At 36.4% G+C, this 19,669-nt stretch overlaps 1 protein-coding gene across 1 annotated transcript in view; it reads right to left on the reverse strand.

The window, feature by feature from the left end:
* Positions 1-17,683, reverse strand: part of LOC128645613 (aldehyde oxidase 2) — a 243,993-nt gene extending 226,310 nt beyond the window's left edge. Inside the window, exon 1 of the mRNA XM_053698720.1 lies at positions 17,452-17,683. The gene's annotated coding sequence lies outside the window, so the exon portion shown is untranslated. The remainder of the gene's footprint in view (positions 1-17,451) is intronic.
* Positions 17,684-19,669: the final 1,986 nt, after the last annotated feature.

The following is a 19,669-nucleotide window of genomic DNA, read 5'->3' on the forward strand; positions in this document are numbered from 1 at the left end:
ACCGCTAACGTAAGCAGCGCTGGTATTGAGGTGAGATGTGGAGCTAAATTTTGCTCTACGCTCACTTTTTTGCGGCTAATGCCAGGTTTCTAAAAACCTGTAATACCAGCGTTGTCTGTAGGCGAGCAGTGAGGGAAAACTGGCGTTAGCACCGCACAACCTTACCGACAAAACTCGTAATCTAGGCATGAGTTTCTCCAGTATAGAACTTTTAAACTTTTGACTGATGCACACCAGGGTATCTTCTTTTACAGCTAAAAAATGTCTATCAAGACTTTTAGTACAAATTTCATTGTTTGTATCTATAATATTTGTAATCATAAAGTAAAAGATGTGAACTTTCATTCATGAAAGGTTTTGTAAACGCTTAATTATTTTAAAAATTAATAATCGCGCCCACTTTGGCATCTACGAAGCAAATAATAATACCCTGGTTTTGGACGCCAAAAGGGGTGTGATTCAATTGGATACAGCTGTCAGTGAAGTAAGAAATAGATTATCCATTGTAGGCAGAGGAACAGGGCAATATATGAGAACATGAAAGTGTAATTATTAAAAAAATTAAGCGTTTACAAAGCTTTTCATGAATGAAAGTCCCCATCTTTTACTTTATGATTACAAATATTGTAACTACAAACGATGAAGTTTACCATCACCTTAACATATTGACATATCTAATTTTGTGAAAATTATGTGATAGGCTTCTACCTAAAATTGATTTTACCTGATCTTAAAAAGGATTTTTTTTACTATATGTTAACCAGGAAAAAGGGTTAAAAACACTGTCGGCTAGATTTAGAGTTCTGCGGCCAAAGGGGTGCGTTAGCTAACGCGTGCTTTTTTTCCCCCGCACCTTTTAAATACCGCTGGTATTTAGAGTTCACAGAATGGCTGGGTTTTCAGTGCGTTAGGCTCCAAAAAGGGAGCGTAGAGCATAATTTAACGCCACTGCAACTCTCGATACCAGCGGTGCTTACGGACGCGGACAGCTTCAAAAACGTGCTCGTGCACGATTCCCCCATAGAAAACAATGGGGCAGTTTGAGCTGAAAAAAAACCTAACACCTGCAAAAAAGCAGCGTTCAGCTCCTAACGCAGCCCCATTGTTTTCTATGGCAAACAATTCCTACGTCTGCACCTAACACTCTAACATGAACCCCGAGTCTAAACACCCCTAACCTTACACTTATTAACCCCTAATCTGCCACCCCCGCTATCGCTGACACCTGCATATTATTATTAACCCCTAATCTGCCGCTCCGTACACCCCCGCAACATACATTATAGTTATGTACCCCTCATCTGCTGCCCCTAACACCGCCGACCCCTATATTATATTTATTAACCCCTAATCTGCCCCCCACAACGTCGCCGCCAGCTACCTACAATAATTATCCCCTAATCTGCCGATCGGAGCTCACCGCTACTATAATAAATGTATTAACCCCTAAAGCTAAGTCTAAACCTAACACTAACACCCCCTAAGTTAAATAGAATTTTTATCTAACAAAATAAATTAACTCTTATTAAATAAATTATTCCTATTTAAAACTAAATACTTACCTGTAAAATAAACCCTAATATAGCTACAATATAAATAATAATTATATTGTAGCTATTTTAGGATTAATATTTATTTTACAGGCAACTTTGTATTTATTTTAACCAGGTACAATAGCTATTAAATAGTTAATAACTATTTAATAGCTACCTAGTTAAAATAATTACAAAATTACCTGTCAAATAAATCCTAACCTAAGTTACAATTAAACCTAACACTACACTATCAATAAATTAATTAAATAAACTACCTACAATTACCTACAATTAAACCTAACACTACACTATCAATAAATTAATTAAATACAATACCTACAAATAACTACAATTAAATAAACTAACTAAAGTACAAAAAATAAAAAAAGCTAAGTTACAAAAAATAAAAAAATATTTACAAACATTAGAAAAATATTACAACAATTTTAAACTAATTACACCTACTCTAAGCCCCCTAATAAAATAACAAAGACCCCCAAAATAAAAAAATGCCCTACCCTATTCTAAATTAAAAAAGTTCAAAGCTCTTTTACCTTACCAGCCCTGAAAATGGCCATTTGCGGGGCATGCCCCAAAGAATTCAGCTCTTTTGCCTGTAAAAAAAAACATACAATACCCCCCCCAACATTACAACCCACCACCCACATAACCCTAATCTAACCCAAACCCCCCTTAAATAAACCTAACACTAAGCCCCTGAAGATCTTCCTACCTTATCTTCACCATGCCAGGTTCACCGATCCGTCCTCGGAAGTCTTGATCCAAGCCTCGGAAGTGTTGATCCAAGCCCAAGCGGGGGCTGAAGAGTGACGTCCATCCTCCGGCTAAAGTCTTGATCCAAGCGGGCAGAAGAGGACATCCGGACCGGCAAACATCTTCTTCCAAGCCGCATCTTCTATGTTCTTCAATCCGATGACGACCGGCTGATCTTCAAGACCTCCAGCGCGGATCCATCCATCTTCACCGACGACTTCCCGACGAATGACGGTTCCTTTAAGGGACGTCATCCAAGATGGCGTCCCTCGAATTCCGATTGGCTGATAGGATTCTATCAGCCAATCGGAATTAAGATAGGAAAATTCTGATTGGCTGATGGAATCAGCCAATCAGAATCAAGTTCAATCCGATTGGCTGATCCAATCAGCCAATCAGATTGAGCTCGCATTCTATTGGCTGATCGGAACAGCCAATAGAATGCGAGCTCAATCTGATTGGCTGATTGGATCAGCCAATCGGATTGAACTTGATTCTGATTGGCTGATTCCATCAGCCAATCAGAATTTTCCTACCTTAATTCCGATTGGCTGATAGAATCCTATCAGCCAATCAGAATTTGAGGGACGCCATCTTGGATGACGTCCCTTAAAGGAACCGTCATTCGTCGGGAAGTCGTCGGTGAAGATGGATGGATCCGCGCTGGAGGTCTTGAAGATCAGCCGGTCGTCATCGGATTGAAGAACATAGAAGATGCGGCTTGGAAGAAGATGTTTGCCGGTCCGGATGTCCTCTTCTGCCCGCTTGGATCAAGACTTCAGCCGGAGGATGGACGTCACTCTTCAGCCCCCGCTTGGGCTTGGATCAACACTTCCGAGGCTTGGATCAAGACTTCCGAGGACGGATCGGTGAACCTGGCATGGTGAAGATAAGGTAGGAAGATCTTCAGGGGCTTAGTGTTAGGTTTATTTAAGGGGGGTTTGGGTTAGATTAGGGGTATGTGGGTGGTGGGTTGTAATGTTGGGGGGGGGGGTATTGTATGTTTTTTTTTACAGGCAAAAGAGCTGAATTCTTTGGGGCATGCCCCGCAAATGGCCCTTTTCAGGGCTGGTAAGGTAAAAGAGCTTTGAACTTTTTTAATTTAGAATAAGGTAGGGTATTTTTTTATTTTGGGGGTCTTTGTTATTTTATTAGGGGGCTTAGAGTAGGTGTAATTAGTTTAAAATTGTTGTAATATTTTTCTAATGTTTGTAAATATTTTTTTATTTTTTGTAACAGTTCTTTTTTATTTTTTGTACTTTAGTTAGTTTATTTAATTGTAGTTATTTGTAGGTATTTTATTTAATTAATTTATTGATAGTGTAGTGTTAGGTTTAATTGTAGGTAATTGTAGGTAGTTTATTTAATTTATTTATTGATAGTGTAGTGTTAGGTTTAATTGTAACTTAGGTTAGGATTTATTTTACAGGTAATTTTGTAATTATTTTAACTATTTTAGCTATTAAATAGTTATTAACTATTTAATAGCTATTGTACCTGATTAAAATAAATACAAAGTTGCCTGTAAAATAAATATTATTCCTAAAATAGCTACAATATAATTATTATTTATATTGTAGCTATATTAGGGTTTATTTTACAGGTAAGTATTTAGCTTTAAATAGGAATAATTTATATAATAAGAGTTAATTTATTTCATTAGATTTAAATTATATTTAACTTAGTGTTAGGGTTAGACTTAGCTTTAGGGGTTAAAAAATGTATTAGAATAGCAGTGAGCTCCGGTCGGCAGATTAGGGGTTAATGTTTGAAGTTAGGTGTCGGCAATGTTAGGGAGGGCAGATTAGGGGTTAATACTATTTATTATAGGGTTATTGAGGCGGGAGTGAGGCGGATTAGGGGTTAATAACTTTATTATAGTAGCGGTGCGGTCCGCTCGGCAGATTAGGGGTTAATAAGTGTAGGTAGGTGGCGGCGACGTTGGGGGGGGGCAGATTAGGGGTTAATAAATATAATATAGGGGTCGGCGGTATTAGGGGCAGCAGATTAGGGGTACATAGGGATAATTTAGCTGGCGGCGGTGTACGGAGCGGCAGATTAGGGGTTAAAAAATTTAATAGAGTGGCGGGACCTCGGTTTAGGGGTACCTAGGTAGTTTATGGGTGTTAGTGTACTTTAGAGCACAGTAGTTAAGAGCTTTATAAACCGGCGTTAGCCCAGAAAGCTCTTAACTCCTGTTTTTTTTCTGCGGCTGGAGTTTTGTCGTTAGATTTCTAACGCTCACTTCAGCCACGACTCTAAATACCGGCGTTAGAAAGATCCCATTGAAAAGATAGGATACGCAAATGGCGTAGGGGGATCTGCGGTATGGAAAAGTCGCAGCTGTAAAGTCCACTGCTCCATAACCTTTCCGCCTGCTCTGAGGCTGCGGACATCAATCCGCTCGATCCTTTACGATCAGTCTGATTGACACCGAATCTGCAGGGGCGGCATTGCACAATCAGTTCACAAGAACTGCTTGTGCATTGATAAATGCCGACAGCGTATGCTGTCGGCATCTATCGATGTGCGGCGGACATGATACGTATCATGTCCGCTCGCACTTTCATAAATTGGCCCCTAAGTGTTTAACACTTTTAAACGGATTAAACACATGGGAAGAAAAAGGAACTTGTTTAAAAATACAGTACCCTAACAAACAGAATATTTTACTTTTATTCTAGTACGCTCATTTAAAGGGACATTCTGGTCAAAATTAAACTCACATAGATGAATTGCATCTTTCAATAAAAACACAATTGCAATATACATGTATTGACAAAAATACTTCTAGTAAAAGTTATCACCGTTTTAGTGTTAACTTGTTTCTATACATGTGCACATGAAGTATAGCTAAACATTATCAGTGCAGCATAATTTTAAATACTGCAGCTGCTCAGAGCACCAGTGGGACTTGCATAATGCCAGCAATTAACAAATTGAGCAACTGACAGTTGATACAAGCTCCTTAGGTTCTCCATACTGTGTTTAAAATGCTGGTGCATGTTGCATACTGAAATACACTTTATACACTTATGTATATTAATAAAATGCTTTTATTCAAAACTGAAATGCACCCATGTGGATTTCAATTTTTGCTGGAATGTCCCTTTAATAACTCATTCAAAAACTTGTACCTATTGGCAAGCAAAATAAAATGCAGTGTAACTGTTACACCTGGAACTGGTAGTAGATGAGTTAAATCAGTTTTTCTTCACTTGTATATTTTAAAGCTGTAGCTCAAGGGAGAATATTGCGTGCAGGGGCAGGAAGACCTTGTTAATACAGCGATGCTGCCTGCCACGTTTCTGCAGGAATGTGACTCAGACAGGATCTTTAAAAACTAGCAAGTTGCAACTAAACCTGACATGGAAAGAGTTAACCATAACCCTAAAGCTTAAAGGTTCTTATAACAGTAAAAAAACAAACAAATAATTATAATGAGCTAATTAAATTTCCCAGCAGACAATGAATGACTGGGTGTGGTAAATCATTTATCAACTTCAAAAACGTGTATTCATCTATTCTATTGGGTCTAATAACAGCTATGAAAGCAGTGGCATGTTATCACATTACTGCCACAGAGAGGGCAAGTTACAGAAGAGACAGCTCTGCTGTTAAACAGAAGGAACGAGCTTGTTATTAATGAGACTCAACTGACTAAATAACTCTGTTTGTTCATTTCATAAGAGTGAAATACTGAATGTAGGAAATTACAATCTAATGTCTCTACCACACACATAGAGGGACAAAGTGCAGGACTCAGTGTCACAAGAGAAGTTTATCTGTTTAACACTTTGGGGCATATTTATCAAGCTCCGTATGAAGCTTGAAGCCCCGTGTTTCTGCCGAGCCCCATGTTTCTGAATGCTCGCCAGAAACAGAAGTTATGAAGCAGCGGTCTAAAGACCGCTGCTCCATAACCTGTCTGCCTGCCCTGAGGAGGCGGACAGCGATCGCCAGAAATCAACCTGATCGAATACGATCGGGTTGATTGACACCCCCTGCTAGCAAATCTGCAGGGGGTGGCGTTGCACCAGGAGTTCACAAGAACTGCTGGTGCAATGCTGAATGTGGAGAGCGTAATGCTGTACACATTCAGCGATGTCTGATCGGATCATGTCGTACAGACATTTGATAAATAGGCTCCTTTGTCCCACTCTGGCAACCAAGGAGTTACAGTAAATAAAACAGTAGTTGACAGAATTTATATAGTGGAAATGTGCAGTCCAGTGTATGTATGTGTGTGCAAATATATATATATATATATATATATATATATATATATATATATACACATATACCCCCCAACTGTCCGGATTTTTTGCTATGTAGTGTGTGTGTATCTGCATGTATAAGAGTATGCTATGTAGTGTGTGTGTGTATCTGCATGTGTAAGTCTATGCTATGTAGTGTGTGTGTGTATCTGCATGTGTAAGTGTATGCTATGTAGTGTGTTACTGTGCATTTTTGCTGACTTTAAAGGCCAGAATCTAGAATATTAATGGGGAATGCAGAGAGCAGTTTTAAAGAATCTATTATTAAATGTCCACTTAAGATAAAACTATTTAGCACTGTCTCTGCAAATGCTAATTAAATACAGAGCTCACATAGCTATACCAGTGGTTTGAGTTTGTGTTTGATTTGCTGCCTAAGAGTATTAAAATATATGACTTTATTTAGAATTTTATTTATATTACTTTGGTCTTATGATTTTCTTTAAGCCCTGTCCCTGTTCCTGCCCACCACATTTCAAATTTGTGCCGCGGGGGGGGGGGGGATAGTTGGTATGCTGTCCCTCTTTTGAATTTTGAAATGTTGGGAGGTATGTATACAGTATCTCACAAAGGTGAGTACACCCCTCACATTTCCGTTAATATTTTATTATATCTTTTCATGTAACAACACTAAAGAAAGTAGTGAGTGTACAGCCTGTACAACAGTGTAAATGTGCTGTCCTTTCAAAATAACTCAACACACAGCCATTAATATCTAAACCATATGCAACAAAAGTGAGTACACCCCCTAAGTGGAAATGTCCAAATTGGGCTCAAAGTGTCAATATTTTGTGTGGCCACCATTATTTTCAAGCACTGCCTTAACCCTTTTGGGCATAGAGTTCACCAGAGCTTCACAGGTTGCCAATGGAGTCCTCTTCCACTCCTCCATAACAACATCAACAGCTGGTGGATGTTAGAGACCTTGTGCTCCCCCACCTTCCGTTTTTAGGATGCCCCACAGATGCTTAATAGGGTTTAGGTCTGGAGACATGCTTGGCCATGTCCATCACCTTTACCCTCAGCTTCTTTAGCAAGGCAGTGGTAGTCTTGGAGGTGTGTTTGGGGTTGCTATCATGTTGGAATTCTGCCCTGAGGCCCAGTCTCTGAAGGGAGGGGATCATGCTCTACTTCAGTATGTAACAGTACATGTTGGCATTCATGGTTCCCTCAATGAACTGTAGCTCCCCAGTGCCGGCAGCACTCATGCAGGCCCAGACCATGACACTCCCACCACCATGCTTGACTGTAGGCAAGACACACTTATCTTTGTACTCCTCACCTGGTTGCCGCCACACACGCTTGACACCATCTGAACCAAATAAGTTTATCTTGGTCTCATCGGACCACAGGACAAAGTTCCAGTAATCCATGTCCTTAGTCTGCTTGTCTTCAGCAAACTGTTTGCAGGCTTTCTTGTGCATCATCTTTAGAAGAGGCTTCCTTCTGGGATGACAGCCATGCAGACCAATTTGATGCAGTGTGCAGCATATGGTCTGAGCACTGACAGGATGACCCCCCACCCCTTCAACCTCTCTAGCAATGCTGGCAGCACTCATACATCTGTTTCCCAAAGACAACCTCCGGATATGATGCTGTGCACGTGCACTCAACTTCTTTGGTCGACCATGGCAAGGCCTGTTCTGAGTGGAGCCTGTACTGTGAAACTGCTGTATGGTCTTGCCCACCATGCTGCAGCTCAGTTTCAGGGTCTTGGCAATCTTCTTATAGCCTAGGCCATCTTTATGTAGAGCAACAATTCTTTTTTTCAGATCCTCAGAGAGTTCTTTGCCATGAGCTGCCACATTAAACTTCCAGTGACCAGTATGAGAGAGTGTGAGAGCGATAACACCAAATATAACACACCTGCTTCCTATTCACACCTGAGACCTTGTAACACTAACGAGTCACATGACACTAGTGAGGAAAAATCGCTAATTGGGCCCAATTTGGACATTTCCAATTAGGGCTCTACTCACTTTTGTTGCCAACGGTTTAGACATTAATGGCTGTGAGTTGAGTTATTTTGAGGGGACAGCAAATATAGACTGTTATACAGGCTGTACACTCACTACTTTACATTGTAGCAAAGTGTCATTTCTTCAGTGTTGTCACATGAAAAGATATAATACAATATTTACAAAAATGTTAGGGGTGTACTCACTTTTGTGAGATACTTTGTATATATCCATGATGTGTATATGTTGGCACCGTAAAGCCGGAAGTGAAGTTAGAGAACTTTGGGTTCATAGGTTAACAGGAAACATAATGAAAACAGGAAATTATGTACAAGTTGGAACTCTTTATGCACAGAAAGGGGGAGGTACAGTGTGTGTTTGTACACTATTTAAGCACAATGGTAATGTGTAGTTATTGCTCTGAAGAAGGGCAGTTTTATCTCCCGAAACATCAAATAAACTTGACTTTTTGATTTGATGAAAATCCTGGCTTGTTACTATTTTTGTCTGATGCCTATATTCTACAAGCTTAACGGCTAGGCAGATTCAAATTGGGATTTTGTATATATATATATATATATATATATATATATATATATATATATATACTGTATCTATATATATATTTTTATATACATATATATATATATATATATATATATATATATATATACACACACACACACACACACACAATGTATTTATAAATCTGTATTTCTTTAACAAACAATTTTCCAATCTAGTTTAATTATTTTTTGTAGCTGAATTATTACATTTTTGGCTTTGCCCTGTGCCCAGGGCCGGATTGGCCTACCAGGATACCAGGAGATTTCCCGGTGGGCTGCAGCAGCAGGGGCTGGAAAGTTACACTTTAAAGGAGTGATTAATGAATGCAATTGGTTTGTAGGATTACTATATAACATCAATCTGACATTTTTATTTAATACAAAGTAATATTTATTTATGATAAAAAAAATATTGGGAAAGGAGTGTCCCAGTAATCCCCTTGAGAAAAATGGGGCATGTGCCTTCTACCGACTCAACAAAAAATAGGGCTGGTCTTCATATTTTTCCAGGGCTGCTTTTTATTCCCAGTCCGGCCCTGCCTGTGCCAAATGTATCTTCACAGATCTCTTTAGGGACTTTGGTGTGCATATTTACCAACAGCTTAACATGTTTGTTTTGTAGAAAATGGAAAAAAATAATTGAGCTGACTGCTGCAAAAGTGGTTGTAATGTTCATTGATCACTAGGCTATAGTTCTCCTCAAATTATTAATGCTGCAGTCAATTTGTCTTTGTTTCAATTTGACATTTTTTTAATGCGTGTTCCTTTTCCAAGTAAACAATGTCTTTCTCAACCAATAGAGCTGGGAGTTGTCCTGATAATGCTATAATGCAATGATGTGCATCAGTAGGAAGTTCACAGCTGATATTGTGATAGTTTAAAGGGACAGTATACACTCATTTTCATATAACTGCATGTAATAGACACTACTATAAAGAATAAGATGCACAGATACTGATATAAAAATCCAGTATAAAACTGTTTAAAAACTTACTTAGAAGCTCTCAGTTTAGCTGTGTTGAAAAGGTAGCTGGAAAGCCCAGTGCAAGTGGGAAATAAGACACTCCTCCCCCCTTTCTTTTGCATATGAAAAGACCCTTTACACAAACAGGAGCAAGCTGGAGAAGGTAGCTGACAGTATTCACATAAAACTTTGTGGCTTGGTTAGAAGTCTGAAAATCAGAGCAATGTTATTTAAAAATAAGCAAAACTATACATTTAAAAAAAAGAGGAAACTTTATGGGCTATATAAATAGATCATCTACAAAACATTTATGCAAAGAAAAAATTAGTGTATAATGTCCCTTTAAATTCAAATTTAATCAGCCTTTACTTAAAATGATAACAAGCAAAAGCCAAAACAAAAACATACATATTTTATCACCACTATTTCACATGCATAATACATTTTTAGTACTTCTCTTTAAAATAATTACTTTAAAACAACAGGCAGATGAGAATTTAACAGGTAATGGCTTTTTAAATAGTCTCCACCCAGACACAAAGAGGAGCGCAAATGATTTTTATATCTCTCTACCTTGTCATTTTATTGCACATTAGGTGTGTTTTCCTGATATTCCACACATACTTTAATTGTTCTGTACGTACGAGCATGGGATGTGATACATGATGTGATACATGTATAGACAGCTTCAGCAGCATGCAGAATTTATTGCTACGCATATTTATGAATAATTTTAAAGCTATTAAGAGACCTGATAGTATTGGGCAGATAGACATCAGCAGATAGCAGAAATAGTTTATCTTTCTGCACCTTCTCATTGTAAAGTCCGATCACACCTAAAACCTTGCACCTCTGTCCCACATCTAAAAAATGCCTTGTCTTTAAAATCTGACAATAGTTTTATTTTCTATCTTCATGAGTTCTTGGGGATGTTTTAAGGTACAATATACTAACTGCCTGTATCTTCATTCATTAAAATACATAGAGCACTTTTTATATGTGCATTATAGCACATATAGGTGGGTGAGTACATTGTGTTATAGGGTTTTTAGACATGTGATGCCAAATTTGGTTGTAATAGGTGTATATATGTATATATATGTTATGTGTATGTATATATATATATATATATATATATATATATATATATATATATATATATATACACATATATGTTATGATAAGATTCATTTTATGATATAATGGTATGATTAATCATAGCATTTATTTTGCATATTGTATATACATATATACACCTATTGCAACTAAATTAGGCATCACGTGTCTAAAAACCCTATAACACAACGTACTCACCCACCTATATCCAGTAAAACCCTAAATAAGCACATTATCCATATACAATTACCAGACATGCTAAAGTATTCACCACTTTATTAGACACTATGATACAAAAACAACACATCCCTTACTTAAAGAATTACAATTGAATCTAAAATATTAATCATTTATATATTAATTTACCATGACACCTAAAGTACTGTATATCCCCCTCCCATGCATAGTTAACATAGCATGAAGACTACTCACTCTTTCCATAAATGTGTAACGTAACATTGAATACTAATCTGTTGTGCACTTAGTTACTTAAAGGGACACTAAACCTTAAAAAAATCTTTCATAATTCAGGTAGAGAATACAATTTTAAGCAACATTCTAATTTACTTCTATTATCTAATTTGCTTCATTCTTTAAATATCCTGTGTTGAAGAAATAGCAATGCACATGGGTGAGCCAATCACACGAGGCATCTATGTGCAGCAACCAATCAGTAGCTACTGAGCCTATCTAGATATGCTTTTCAGCAAAGGATATCAAGAGAATGAAGCAAATTAGATAATAGAAGTAAATTAGAAAGTTGTTTAAAACTGCATGCTCTTTCTAAATCACGAAAGAAAAAAAATTGGGTTTTGTGACCCTTTAAAGCTCTCAAGCCTTCTAAACACAATTACCATAACACCTGAAAATATTCTCCTTTGTGCAAGTGCTTATTGTTTGTAAACATATTTATGCCAGTCATAAAGTAACATCCCATATCTTATGCAGGTAACATACTGTATATTCTGTTTCTATATGTTTGTCCAGCACAGATAATTAGAAAATATACTTGTGGAATTTATAGTCTCAATTTATGGATTAGCAATGAATAGAGCACATGTTAAAGGACCAGTGAATACAGTAGATTTACATAATCATCAAATGCATGATAACAATTCAATGCAATAGCACCTAGTCTGAACCTCAAATGAGTAATACATTTTTTCCTGACAAATTTCAAAGTTATGTATATTTCCACTCCTCCTGTATCATGTGACAGACATCAGCCAATCACAAATGCATATACGTATATTTTGTAAAATCTTGCACATGCTCAGTAGGAGATGGTGACTCAAAAAAGCATAAATATAAAAAGGCTGTGCACATTTTGTTAATGGAAGTAAATTGGAAAGTTGTTTAAAATTACATGCTTTAATGAATCATTAAAGTTTAAAGGGCCATAATACCCAAATGTTTAAACACTTGAAAGTGATGCAGCATAGCTGTAAAAAGCTGACTAGAAAATATCACCTGAACATCTTTATGTAAAAAAGAAAGATATTTTACCTCAAAAGTTCCTCAGTAGCCACATCCCATTGCAAAGGACTTCTAAGCAGCAAATCAGTATGTCTGTCCCGGGACAGCTAAGGGGTTGAGCCTCGTGCACTCTCATGTTATTTCCCAATTCAGTTTAAAGGAAGTTTACTATGAAATATCATGAGAGTTAAAGGGACAGTCTACCATAGAATTGCTATTGTTTTAAAAGATAGATAATCCCTTTATTACCCATTCCCCAGTTTTGCACAACCAACATTTATATTAATATACATTTTACCTCTGTGATTACCTTGTATCTAAGCATTTTCTGACAGCCCCTCGATCATATGACTGTGACTGTTTATTATCTATTGTCTTGCATTTAGCATTGTAATGTGCTAAATCTTAAATAACCACCTGTGCCTGAACACAGTGTTATCTATATGGCCTACATGTACTTTCTGTCTCTTTGTGTTGAAAAGAGATTTAAAAAGCATGTGATAAGAGGCATCCCTCAAAGGCTTAGAAATTAACATATTAGCCTACCTATGTTTAGTTTAAACTAAGGATACCAAGAGAAAAAAGCAAATTTGATGATAAAAGTAAATTGCAAAGTTGATTAAAATGAAAAGTCCTATCTGAATAATGAAAGTTTCATTTATACTAGACTGTCCCTTTAAGTGAAATCTCATGAGATCACAGTAAAAGAGTTCATGACCTCAGCACTGCTGATGCTGATTGGCTGCTGTTCATTTCTTCATTTTTTTATTTTTTTACCTGCAGCTGAGCAACAGCTGAAGTATAACTTTTTACACAGAACTTTGGTCAGCTGAGGAGATTGTGAGGTAAAATATCTTCCTTTTTTACATAGAGATGCTCAGGTGAAATTTTCCTGTCAGCTTTTTACAGTTATACTGCATCAGTTTCAAGTGATTTAGCATATGAGTATTATGTCTCTTTAAGTTTGACTTGAGTGTCCCTTTAACTGTGACATTTATACAAAATAATGGAGCACCTAATTAAAGGGACATGAAGCGCAAACATTTTTCTATTATGATTTAGAGAGACCACACAATTTTTAATAGCTTTTCTAATGTATTTCTGTTATCAAACTTGCTTCCTTTTCTTACTATCCTTTATTGGAGGAGCAGCAATGCACTACTGGGAGTTAACTGAAGACATTGGTAAGCCAAAGACAGCAGCCAGCTCCCAGTAGTGCATTGCTGCACCTGAACCTACTTAAGTATGCTTTCAACAAGGATACCAAAAAGACAAAGTACATTATATAGAAGTAAATTGAAGAGTTGTTAAAATTGCATGCTCGATCAGAATCATGAAAGTTTAATTTTGACATAACTATCATTTTAAAGGGCCATAATAGTTGAAAAATAATATGTTCTATTCCGTTAGACAATCGACCCTGCTCTACTGTGAGTGCACTTAGATGTGCAACTAGCTTTGCTGATTAGATCAGCCTTACTGCTCAAGAAAATCAGTGCACCGTGGGTCCCAAGTGACACTTCTACTGTGTGTTTAACCCCATTGGGGTTAAACACACAGTAGAACAGGGTCAGCAGTAATAAACTTACATGCACTAACTGATTAGAGCATGTCATTTTTCAACTATTATGGCTGAACCCAAATTTTTTCTTTTGTGATTCAGATAGAGCATGCAATTTAAATCAGCTTTCTAATTTACTCCTATTATCAATTTTTCTTCATTATCTAGCTATCTTTATTTGAAAAAGAAGGCATCTAAGCTAAGGAGCCAGACAATATTTGGTTCAGACCCTGGAGAGCACTTGTTTGTTGGTGGGTTAATTTATCCACGAATCAGCAAGAACAACCCAGGTTGTTCACATAAAATGGGCCGGCATCTAAACTTACATTCTTGTTTTTCAAATAAAGATACCTAGAGAATGAAGAAAATGTGATAATAGGAGTAATTAGAAAGTTGCTTAAAATTGCATGCCCTATCTGAATCACGAAACAAAAATTTTGGGTTCAGTGTCCCTTTAAGTACTGTCAATGGAAATCTGGATCTCTTTCCAAAAAATTTCCCTTGGTCCATTCCATTAAAAGTATTCACCACTTCCATACATGCTCACTATAAAATACAAGATATCCCTTGTATATACACTTAAAGGGACATGAAACCCATACTTTTTGTTCATGATTCAGACATGGGGAATGCAGCTGTTTCCGCACAAGCCATCAGGCTCACCGGAAACTAAAGTTAAGAAGCAGCAGTCTAAGACCGCTGCTTCTAAACTCCTCCCCCACCTCTAAGGTGGCGGACAGCGATCAAATACGATCGGGATTATTGACATGATTTGTTAGTGGCCAATAGGCCACAAATGTGCAGGGGCGACATTGCACAAGCATTTCACTAGTTAAAACCAATACATAGTTAAAACCTTTATTAAATAGGAATATTGAATAAATATGTTTTTTCATGTTTTCATGTACTTAACTGCAAAGTGCTCTAGTGTACATATGTATTTATATGTGTATATATATCTGCAAATACATATATACACAAATAAATACATATATATATATATATATATATATATATATACACAGTATATATATATATATATATATATATATATATACACACACACACACACAAAAACATATATACACAAATAAATAAATACATATATATATATCTAACGAAAGAGTTTATATTCTGCGCCTTTCTTCTGCGGTGTAAAAAATTGTGGGGCAAAGACTACCCCTATATCTAAGGACTTACTTCAAATAACCTCAATCCGTATGAGGTAAGTAATCACCAGAGTGGTGATTACTTACCTCATACGGATTGAGGTTATTTGAAGTAAGTCCTTAGATATAGGGGTAGTCTTTGCCCCACAATTTTTTACACCGCAGAAGAAAGGCGCAGAATATAAACTCTTTCGTTAGATATTCTTTCTTTCCGTTGAGACAAGCTGGGAGTCTTCACAAACCTTTTTTCAGCTGCCTTTCTGAATATCTTAATAGAACTGTGGACTTGTGCTATTACGCATGTTTGTTTATATGTATCTAGGTTATATAATATATGATTTATGATATTCACCTTTCACACTTGTGATTACTTTTAGTATATTTATACGCCACTCAATAGAACTAATACAGCGCGGATATCACGTCTTTTTTACACATATATATATATATATACACACAAATAAATACATATTTAGACATATATACACGAATAAATACATATATATATATATATATATATATATATATATATATATATATATATATATATATATGTATATATATGTATATATATATATATATATACACACGCACACACACACAAATACATATTTAGACATATATACAGTATATATATCTCAATGTTTAAGCCCTTAGCCTGGCTTTTTTTTTCTAACACATGAGACCACATATCTTTGAGCCCTTGTAACTTTTTTGCAATATTTATTTTTGGAATAATTTTTATCAGATGGTGTTATTATGAGTGTACTTTGAAATGTATTTTTTGTGACACTTTTTTGTTTGGCAAAACAGTTAACCACAGCTCTGAGGACGCTATAATTATTCTAGCGTAAATCGTGATTACGCTTAAGTGATCCTGTTTGCTTTCAACTTGTAATACCAGTGCAATTTAACCTGTGCGCAAACGATCGTGAAACCCCGATATCACTTGCGCTCAAACGTTTGTGCTCCACTCGTAATCTGGCCCTTAATATCCAAATATCTTGTTGTGTACCTACCATAGTATTCTAAACTCTGTATACAAAGTATGAAACTATCCAAAACTTCCACAGCTGCTGACTATGTATGAAATGTTCTGTGGTTTATGAATATCCTTCCATTAACAAAAAAGTAGTTTTAAAATGTAAACACCCATGTTAATGAACAAATTAATACTTCTAACAGCAACTCATAATTCAAGTCATGTTTAGATATGCATTTTAAGCAATTGAATGAAAACATTTTAAAATAATTAATAAAAATAGTAACTTTATTTTAGTTAAAGTGGCAATGTTTTGTCGTACATGGAAATATGGAAACACCTCACCTTGAGTGTTATAAATCTTATCTCTTCTGCTTTGGCCAATATAAATGAGATATAAATTAGTTACAACAGTAATCGAGCAATCACTTTGTATCATGTAAAAGGGGACAAGGTTCTGAATTCCACCTAATGCACGCAAACCTTTCTGAGGACAGTTGAAAAACTACAATTTTTTATTTTAAATAACAGGAAAAGCAGGTAAAATAAATAAAAATGCAGATTTGTATTACTATATATAATTAAACTTTTTACAAGGAATCCAATTTTGAGTTTAACAAAGTCTTATTTTGCAAAGAAGTAAATATTTTAATAATGCTTAGTTAGCAGTAGCACTGCTTAAAATCTCCCTACTAAAGATAGAACTATTAATGGCAGAATTACCCAGAAATAATAAGATAAAACAATGCTTCAAGTTCTAATATTATTCTCCCACGAATCTAATCTTTTCAGCCATTTATGCTATACAAAATAATTTCAGTAATGTTGAATTTCTGCTTCCTATGTTAACTGTTGAGCCCCCTGGCTGTGTAGGGCTAATGTTGTCTGCACAGCCTAACTTGTTAGCCTAGATCTCAGCTGATCCACAGCCTTTTCACCAAGATTAGCTTTTACACATGAAATTATTGTACATTAACAACAATTTCAGTTCCCATGTTGCATCCTGCCCTCCTTTCTCCTACTTGCCAAATAACACACCCACACGTCTGCTCTAGCTGGGACTTCATACTTACTTTCTTGTTTACTGGTGATTATCTGAAACATGAACAGTTTTCAATGTTTTTTAGCCTTCATTAGCTCTATATCCATCCCTGTGCGCAAAATTTCTGTTGTTAGACTTTGTTGCAAAACATCCGTCTGTCAAGGCAACCTTTTTTCTCCGTAAGCTTGTTAGACTTGCGTTTCCACACCTTGTATTCCTCTGTGATGTGTTTTTTTTTTTTTTTAAAACAAGTCCCTCCCTTGTCATCCAAAAAGCTTGCACAGACGAGGAATACAAGTACACATCCAGGCTGGGCTGATATATCCCTGGGGTTGGGTTACTTGACCTTGTCATTCAGTGGTCAAACAGGTTCTACAGATTGGAAAACGCTCAGGCATCATGGGTTAAAATTAAATGCAGGAACATAATGTGGTATATGAAGCAAGAAACTGAAACCAATAAGCTGAACTATATTCGCAATACCACTCATAAAGTGAAAACATTAACTACTGATGCAAATAGTTGTAAAATCAAGAATACCTCTTAAAAGAGCATTAAACATACAGGGCTAGATTACAAGGGGAGCGTTAAATATCACTTTTGCAAAAGCAATATTTGCGCTCCACTGAGTAATACCAGCGCACGTTAATGTGCGCTGGTATTATTAGTTGAGCACAATGCAAATGCATTGCATTGCTAGGAAGCATTGTGCTCACGAGAGTGCCCTTCCATAGGCTCCAATGGGAGCCTTGTTCCCATGCTGTGAGACATAGAATGAGAACTAGCGCATCAAAGAAGATAAGTTGCACAGCAACGGGCAGCATTTTTGAATACATATGTATATGAATATATACGTATATATTTATGTTTTAATATGTGTATATAAATATATATGTATATGTACAGTATATATATATATATATTATATATATAGTTCAAAAAAGGCAGCACTCACCGGTGTTTAGAAAAATAAACATTAGCTTTTAATGTATCATTTAAAATACAAAGGGAGATTGCATGACGTTTCGGTGCTGTACTGGCACCTTTATCAAATGTTCCCAAAGTAGAAACAGTCCCAAGGTCAGTCCATCCTCAGAGTATTGTCGTTGTGGGGACAATACTCTGAGGATATATATATACACATACACAGGGAACACACAGTTCCCATGCACCGCAATGTAAAGACACTTTTCACACTCCAAATCCGCCAATTTTAGCTCCAAAATTCTGCCTAGTCAGTTGTTTTTTATTTTTAAAAAAATGCTACTTTTTTTAAATAAAAAACTACAATACCCTCTATTCTATTTTGAAGGAATTTGGGGCACATATTGAAAATGAACCAGAGATCTGATTTCTGAGCGCTAATTGCTACCACTTATAATGACTGGTTATTTATTGTGCGCCTGCAAACAGGCGAATTTGCCCGTTTGCGGGCGCTCATTAAATTAGCGCTCCACTTGTAATCTAGCCAACAAAGTTTAGTCTGAGAATAGTATGCATATGCATTTTTAAAAATGATATTTTTTAAATATTGAAATAGGTATAAAACTTTATCCTCCATCAATAAATGAATGTCGTCATGTTGTAACATTGGTATCCATAGGTTTAAACACGTTATCTTGTCTCCTCTGCTGAGGTCAGTTAGGGACAGTTATAAGTAAGTCACTACAGTAACAATTTCAACAGGTTCAATGTCCCTTTAATTTTACATGATACATAAACATACACATCAATGCAAGTAAATAAATTAACCAACAGACTGATAGCATTGGAGGTTCTAAACGGATGATATACACCTTCATACATTAATGTTACACCCTAAAACCTCAACGCACCCCTGAATTTGCAAGGTAGTATGTTTTTAACATGCCCAGTGCTCTATTTAGAGTAAAGAAACAGGTAAATGGGTGAGAATGAGCATTTAAAATTCCCCACCTGCTCTAAATCTTGTTTCAGTAGCACCTCTGACTGACAGACTGACACTGAGTCATACTGATAAAACCAGGTTATCTAAAATATGCTCTGGGGTCAGATGGAACCATCCAGTGTTCTTTTTTCTGAACCCCCAATTTCTAAACCTGCATTACTCTTGTAGCTTTCTCCATGCACAACACACACTGGCAACCTCTTCACTCCTGCTGCTTCTCTGTTCTCTCTGTGAGGATCTATTGTGTATATATCTGTGTGTATATGTTAAGGTGTGTGACACTTATATCACTAAACTCATTATGTGATTGTTTATAAAGAAG

This window comes from Bombina bombina, chromosome 1 (genome assembly GCF_027579735.1).
Source record: "Bombina bombina isolate aBomBom1 chromosome 1, aBomBom1.pri, whole genome shotgun sequence".
NCBI classification, from domain to species: Eukaryota; Metazoa; Chordata; class Amphibia; order Anura; family Bombinatoridae; genus Bombina; species Bombina bombina.